Raw genomic sequence first — 8,200 nt, forward strand, 5'->3', positions numbered from 1 at the left:
TAAAATCGAGTTATAGGCAATAAAATTGCCTATAACTCGATTTCATGAGTATCAAGTTATAAAACGCCACTATAGGTTTTTAAAAACGTCATTATAGGTCTTTGAAAACGTCACTATAGGGCTTAACTCGATTTTAAAAAAGTCGAGTTTCAAAAGAGGGGCATTTCCCTATTTAGTTTAGGAAGAAGGGCAAAATGCTAATTAGTTTTCCCAAAATGGGCATTTGGCAATTTTGTTTGCATAACTGTACAACAATAAAAGTATTAAGAAATACAAAAACAATTCAAACATAATAATATAACAAATAAATAATTTAAATCTTATAACATAAAAACATAAATTCAATGATACAATATTTTAAAAATCATAAATTTAAAGTTTGAAAGCTAAAAGCACATATATACGCCTTATAATAAATCTATGAAAAATATTTTATAATATTTTAAATATAAACGGACGGGTATCTAGGAAAATGTTAACATCATCCCCACCCGATTTACTATACGGGGGTAAAACTGGTCAATTAAAGGCAGGTGAGACGGGCACCAGTGGTTGCGGTTTAAATTGTATGTCATCCCTTAACAAAATGTGTAGGCTACTAAGGGAATTCGTTTCAACCTCCATGGGAAAATATTAATAAAGATTCGAAAGTAAATGATCAACATCGTATTGGCACATTCTCAATTTGTAACGCATACTAAACATTCAAAAGCTTTTTATAATAGTTGTATATATAGTTTACTGCAAAAGAATCTTTAATATAATCAAATAAGATTATTACAATACACATAATTTTTATTTATTCCTTCAAATCGGATACATAAGCCGCCAGAAAGTCGCAGTTGGGTGGACATCTCACACTCAATTCTTTTACATATATATATAAGATGAAAGAAGTAAAAAATTAATAAATAAATAAATAAAACACATATCATATATATATTGTTCTCTTCTTTAGCATCAGCAGCATAAGCATATAGCTGCTATATTAATTAAGGAAAATGCTGGTGGGTTTAATTATTAGTGGCTAGTGCAAGTAAGCTTGGAACAATGCCTTCGTCGTGGCAGCAGAGGAAAGTGGTGTATTTCTCCATGTAGTGGTGACACTCAGGACACTTCATGTTTTCTGGGATTTTTCCAGCATAGTTTGAGAACTCAAAGCGGCAACAAGGGTGAGAATTACCACGAAGCGCAGCAACATAGTTTTGAAAAGCAATGTCAAAGCCCTGCAGTTCCACCTTTTCTTTCCATTGTTCATACTCAAACAAGGCAGGCCAGAGAATGTTTCCATGCTCATTAACCAACACACTAGACCCTCTGCTAAGCACTGCCCACGAACCCTCTCTGTCAAAACTAAGCACCCTCTTGATTTGTTGCATCACAAGGTCGTGTTCCTCATCCTTGCCTAGCTGAATCTTTGAGAACAGCATGCTCTCAAGCCTGGTCCAAAAGAACCATATTGTGGCTGAGTCCTGCCAGCAGGTACTGAGTTTTTCCTGTACAATGTTCTCTATCACTCGCTTCACTCGCTCCCTTTTTGTGGCTTTTCCTACATATACCATCTCTAAGGGTATGCGTGTAGCCGCTGAAACTGCTTTTGCTTCCTTTGTAAATTTCCGAATCCATTCCATGTCATCGCCTCCATACAAGAAAATGCATTTTCCTTCTTTAATCTGTTCAATGAAAAAGAGGGAAATGTGAATTACTATGATAAATCCTTATTATCCAAAAAATTGAAACTGTTAGGGAATAGTTAATTTAACTATATAATCATTATTCTAACATTTTTTTTTTCTTAAAGAGTGTGTTTGCTTGAATACACACACATATAATTACCCAGTTCAATATGGTTGCGTCAATGCCATCCACCAACAGCTCAAGCCTCCAAGCCTCTTCTCTCCAAAGAGCTTCTTCTCTCAAGGTAGTGAAAGGGAAAGCATGGCTTCCCCAAATCCACATCATGTGAATTGCATTGGGGGACACCACTCTCCCTTGATGGTCTAGGACTACAAGGATAGGCTTGTTCCTGAAGTGCCACTCCTCCTTGATGAACTTGATAGATGCCTTTGATATTATGGAAGGGTGGTACACTGAGTACCATGTCATTGGAGCCTGCAACACTTCAAAATGTCTTTGCTTGACATCAGTTAACTGATCCACAATGGGGATCCATACAACCTCATACGGACTTTGAACCCTCATTTCGTGGAGCCTGGACTCGTTATAACTCTGTTCAAGAACTGACAGCTCATCTTGGGTGATATCTAGACTTGAAATGAGTAATAACACATTCTTCCTCCTAAGAACATCAAGGTTAACCTAGTTTTCCCAAAATGAAACAGTCACATATAGATAATCATATAACTAATTATACTATCACAACTTAAAAATTAAGACTAAGTATATATATGCAATGTGCTGATAGTAAAAATTGCAATGTCGTTAATTGTGCAATAGTAATGTTAATGGTACGTGTTAGAAGAGCTAACCCTTTTTTTGGTGGTACCATCAACAAGTGCTAGCACATCATCCCTAGGGCAAATCAGGGCCTTGAGAACTCTCATGTTGTCAATGTGGATCATTTTGAAGAGTTCGACAAGCATTTGATAAGATTCAACATCCCTCCTCTCCTCTACATTGAATAGGAGAATTTCAGTATATATAGATGGTATCTTATGTAACAGAAATGTCTAGTCCATGTATGTACAAAAGAGCGTTGTACTAATAGTAATCAATTGTATAAGATACTTTTATGTATTAATTTTTATATATGGCATGGTCTATAATGTAGCATAAAACTGGCTTACCAATATATCGAACGCATTCTTCCATCTTCTTCTTGAGATGTTCAAGTATGGTTTTGAGCTTGTGGGTAAGGGTGGATAGCTCCCATGCTTCTAAGGTGGATAACGCAAACCTGCAATCAATATCCATTTTGCAGTGTTATTGTTAAATGCCTTACAAACATTTTAGTATTTACGCTACTTATAAAACAATTTAGATCTCTTTTTTATTAGTGTGTAAATCAATTACAATATACAAAAAATTTCAAGAAATGCAATAAACCTTTTATAGGATACACTGTATCTAAATTTAAGGATTTGCATGAGAATTGTAAATTAGGATGGAGAGGAAAAAGCCATACTCGTAACCCATGTTAGTGAAGCTAGAAATCTGAGATGCGCAGGCCACAATACTCCTGATAGTCCAATACACAGCAGTTGGAATATGGGTCAAGGCTGAGGCTAATGCTGGTACGTCCGTTGTGATATAAATGGATGGTAGATCTCTAAACTCAATGACACACCAAGTCACTTCTAATATGGTGCTGATTAGCTCATTTAGTGCATCGAACCGGGGTTTCAGTGGGACTGCGTGCTCAATGATGCCAGGCACTTGTTTCAGGATTGCCATTGCCTTGGCAAGTTCGTTTGTCGAGTAAATCTGTGCAAGAAGCCAGAATTCTCCATAGTTCAATCCAAATGCCGCTAGGGCCAGCACCAACTTAGCGTCCCATCCATAGTGTGATACCATGTTACATATTGCCACTGTGGTTTGGTGTGCATCTGTGCCACCCAAAGCCTTGTATGCAAGCTGAAAATCCATTTATATACCATTTCAAACAGTTTAAGATAGACGTGCAATTGTTTTATAGACCTAATGTTTTCAAAAACTTTAGGAAAAAAAAAAACTTTTAATTTCTATTATTATGTTGATGTAAATATAGATAGGGCAAGATTTTGTAATCGTGATTTGTTATAACCTCGCAGGCAATTCGGTCAATGGTGTATGACAGAGCTTCCAGCATGGCAAGAAAACTCGTATGGTGGGTCTTGTCATCAAAGCCTGAATCAAGGTATGTTTGGGAACCCTGTACAAAAATACAAGCAATAATTAGAAAATGAAAACAAAGAATATGCAACTGGATGCTTTCAATTCAAATAAATTACATATATAGATTTCCAACCAAAATATTACTTGTATACATATATATCTGCTGCATCATGCTTGATGGTGTGAACCCGCATATGTATAAACTTATAAATGAATGTGATAAAGATTATAAAAATTTGATTGGTATAACTTAAATAATGTAATAAATGAATATTTGTACCATTTTTTTTTAATTGGCAATACATTAGTTTGTAAGGCTTATTTAATGTGGTAAAATCTATAGTCTTATACCGTTGTTAAGAGGGTCTCTGGAGTGAGAGTGGCACGTCTAAGAATGTCCTCAACAAGGCGAAGAAGGGGTTTGACATCAATGTCTCGGCCATCTGGAGCATGGGATCCCAGAATATGACTGACCAGCACATTGTCATCAGACATCGTAAGCATGCTTCGGTCACCTCTGATCAGTTGGTGCGTAGCATTAGGTGCCAGCTTGCTGAGTAGGGTGGATGGCTGCAAAGAACCCAGTGGGGTGGGTCGTTGCCAAGCCCCAAGATTGGTTTGTGGGTTGGGTTGCTGATAAGGAACAAGGCTGGTTTGTTGGTTGGATGGCTGAAATGGAACTTGTTTGGTTTGTGGGTTTGGTTGCTGCACTGCACCAGAATTGGTTTGTGGGTTTTGTTGCTGCACTGCACCATAATTGGTTTGTGGGTTTGGTTGCTGCAATGCATAATTGGTTTGCGGCATTGGCTGCTGCAGTGCAAAATTGGCTTGTGGGTTAGGTTGCTGCACTGCACCATAATTGGTTTGTGGGTTGGGTTGCTGGTATGTACCAGCTGGGTTGCTGGTTTGCTGCACAGAACCCAAGTTGGAAGTTGGCTGCAAAGGACCCAATTGTTGGCCAGGTTGCAACAATGGAGTAGCTTGTAATAGCACATTGCTAGCTTGGCTTGGTTGCTGGGCAGGAGTTGTGGCATTTGGTTTCTGCACAGGACCAGTTACTGCCTTGGTATCCATGTTTCAGAAAAACAACAAAGCAAAAGAAGGTTGGATACTCTTGGACAAGGGTAATGGGATAGAAGATTTGCTTGTGTGTTTGACATCAGTTTTGGCTGGCCTTTATATAACCATGAGAAAAGGAATAAATCCCAGCTAGCTGCATCAACTTCCTTGCTTCCATTGCGGTTAAAACTAAACGTTATGTGGAAGCTTTAGCTTTTGTGGCCCCAAGTTATCTCACCATCTTTTGTCATGATCCTGAATTAGCAACATGAATGAAGTTGGAACCAAATCTGGATCTAGAGCATTTCGGGTTATGGACCATTTTACCATGGGTCTAACACTATTTTACATTTGATTATTACTCATTAATTACATATATGTGTGTGCGCGAGCGCAAGCGCACACGACTTGTTTTTGAAAATTGGAACATGCAAATATATATTAAAAGTGGCAAAATCCAAAACGACCTACAAATAATATGATATGACATGAAGTTAGCAGATTATAAGTTAAGGTTTGACGGGTTTGTATCCTATTTAGGTTAACATGATTGGTCCATTTAATAAATGTATTGTGTTCATATTCAATTCATAGAATCTATTTGACCTGTTTAACTAAATGTCATTTTATTAATATAAACTTCAAAACCTTAGGTATATAAATTCATTTTCTTTCCTAGTTGCAATCTCTGAAACCCCATGGCTACCTCTCACTCTCAGACCTCAATCTCACCTCACCTCACTTTATTTTCTTAGTCATCATCACCCTTTTGTCACTGCGGTGCCAAGCTGCCATTGCCCTTGTCCTTCACTTCTCTCATCACTTGAAACCCTAGTCGTTATCATTATTTACTTTCATTTTTGAACTCTTTGTCACCATCACATCATCAATGTCGTCCTCTACTTTTACCTTTGTCTATTTTCTTTTAACTGATTGTTGATATAAGCTGTTATAGTTTATTTCATTTGACATATTGTGTTTAATTATTTGTGATATATATATTGAGAAGCGTTTTAGTTTTAAATAATTATTTGTGATATTGTTACTCTATTAGTTTTGAATCTTATATTAAAAAAATCTATTTTATTTGGTTTTGCATAATTCAAATCAATTGAATTAATACTAAAAATTGTTTTTTTTTTTTTTTTTAATAAAATATGATTACTAGGTTCACACGATGACCTATTTAATAAATAAATCAAATTAGGATGGTAGAAATCACTACAACAAAAGTGGACTATGGTGACGAAACCTTTCATCACAATATATCCTTATTTCGTCACCGAAAACGTATGGTGACGAAACAGCATTCGTCACCTAAGCTCCGTCACAGAATGTATTGGTGACAAAAATGTTTCGTCACCAATAAAAAATGATAGGTGACGAAAAACTTTCGTCACCTAATATTTTCGTCATTAAACCTTATTTTTAGTGACGGAATATTTCGTCACCAAATGTTTTTTTTTTTTTCAATATCAATAGATTAGGTGACGAAGTTTTGCGTCACCGATTGTGTTTTTTTTTAATTTCAATAGATCAAGTGACGAATTATTTCATCACCAATTTTATTTTTTTATTAATATTTTTTACATTTACTTGCCATTACATTAACCTGTTCATTTCTAACCAAATCCATAAAAAAAAACATCCATTCATTTCTAAGCAAATCCATAAAAAAACATTCATACAATCTAAAAATGCAATAAAGATGTTCACAAAGTAATTACAACCATTTATATACAAATGATGTCTTAGCTTCCAAACTTTACAGAAAATTATTTGAGTTCAAGTAGTCCCACAAAAGCTATCTTTTTGCCACCAATCCTATACCTGCACAGGTATAAAGGAAAATACATTAATAACAAACTAGACTGCAAACCTATATCCCTAATAAGATGTACTACAACAAAAAAAAAGATTATTATTAGTAGGACAATGCAAAAAATGTCCACAGTACCCAATAACAAAATAGACAAAATAATCATAATACAACATCATATGAAGCCAAACTATCAAAGAAAGAAGACCCACAACATTCTCATCAAATAAAAACCCAACCCACATTACAAACCATGAAGAAATCATAAAGAATGCAGAAAAATTACAATTTAAAACAAAGCAAATAAAGTGAAATCCAAAACAAAAACTCAGCCACCATCATAAACACAAACCCAACCATCACAACAAATAAAAAATCTAGCCAACACTAATTTAAAAAAAAAAAAAAAAAATAGCCACTACCATTAAACAAAAACCACAACAAAAAACAAAGCTACCACCATTAACACAAAAATCCAACCACTACCATAAACAAAAAAACCACCACCACCATTAAACAAAAAACACAGCTACCACCATTAACACAAAACCCCAGCCACTACCATAAACAAAAAACCCAGCTATCACAATAAACAAAAAACTCAGCCACCACCATAAACAAAAAACCCACCATCACCATTAAACAAAAAATACAGCCACCACCATTAACACAAAAACTCAGCCACTGCCATAAACAAAAAACTCAACCATCACAATAAACAAAAAACTCACCACCAACATTAAACAAAAAAACTCAGCCACCACCATAAACAAAAAACATAGCCACCACCATTAATACAAAAACCCAGCCACTACCATAAACAAAAAACCCAGCTATCACAATAAACAAAAAACTCAGGCACCACCATAAACAAAAAACCCACCACCACTGTTAAACAAAAAATACAGCCAGCACCATTAACACAAAATCCCAGCCACTACCATAAACAAAAAATCCAACCACCACCATTAAACAAAAAGTACAGCCACCACCATTAACACAAAAACCCAGCCACTGCCATAGACAAAAAAACCCACCATTAATAAAGGATTAGCTCTACAATACCAAAAAAAAAAAAAAAGTGGGGAAATATGACAGATGTAAAACATGCAAGATGCATGATTTCTTGGTGCTATCACATTCACATGGCTGGTGTGTTGCAGAAAAGGGAAAATAGTCAAGTGAGGAATGCGTGTTGGGTTTTTTTTTTTTTACTCCATTGGTAATTTGGTACACGTACAACTTCTACAAAAGGTCTTGACCAAAAAGCCTTAGAAAATTATTGTAATTTTTAAAGACCAAAAGGACTTTATCAAAGGAAAAGACTATAAGGACTTTTAATTTTTTTTATATAAAAAATAAATAAATAAATAAAACCAAAACGACTTTTATTTTAAAAAATATACACAGAATCATAGCAAAACTCGAAACTTATACAAATAAATTCAATAAACACAGTTCAAGAACTGTACAGAACCTTCTCAATCA

The 8,200-nt window shown here is 35.3% G+C and overlaps 1 pseudogene; it reads right to left on the reverse strand.

Moving 5' to 3' along the window:
- Positions 1–1,013: 1,013 nt before the first annotated feature.
- On the reverse strand, positions 1,014–4,908 carry LOC115970337 (annotated as a pseudogene).
- Between the last annotated feature and the right edge of the window lie 3,292 nt (positions 4,909–8,200).

The sequence above is a fragment of the Quercus lobata genome, chromosome 2 (assembly GCF_001633185.2).
Source record: "Quercus lobata isolate SW786 chromosome 2, ValleyOak3.0 Primary Assembly, whole genome shotgun sequence".
NCBI lineage: Eukaryota > Viridiplantae > Streptophyta > Magnoliopsida > Fagales > Fagaceae > Quercus > Quercus lobata.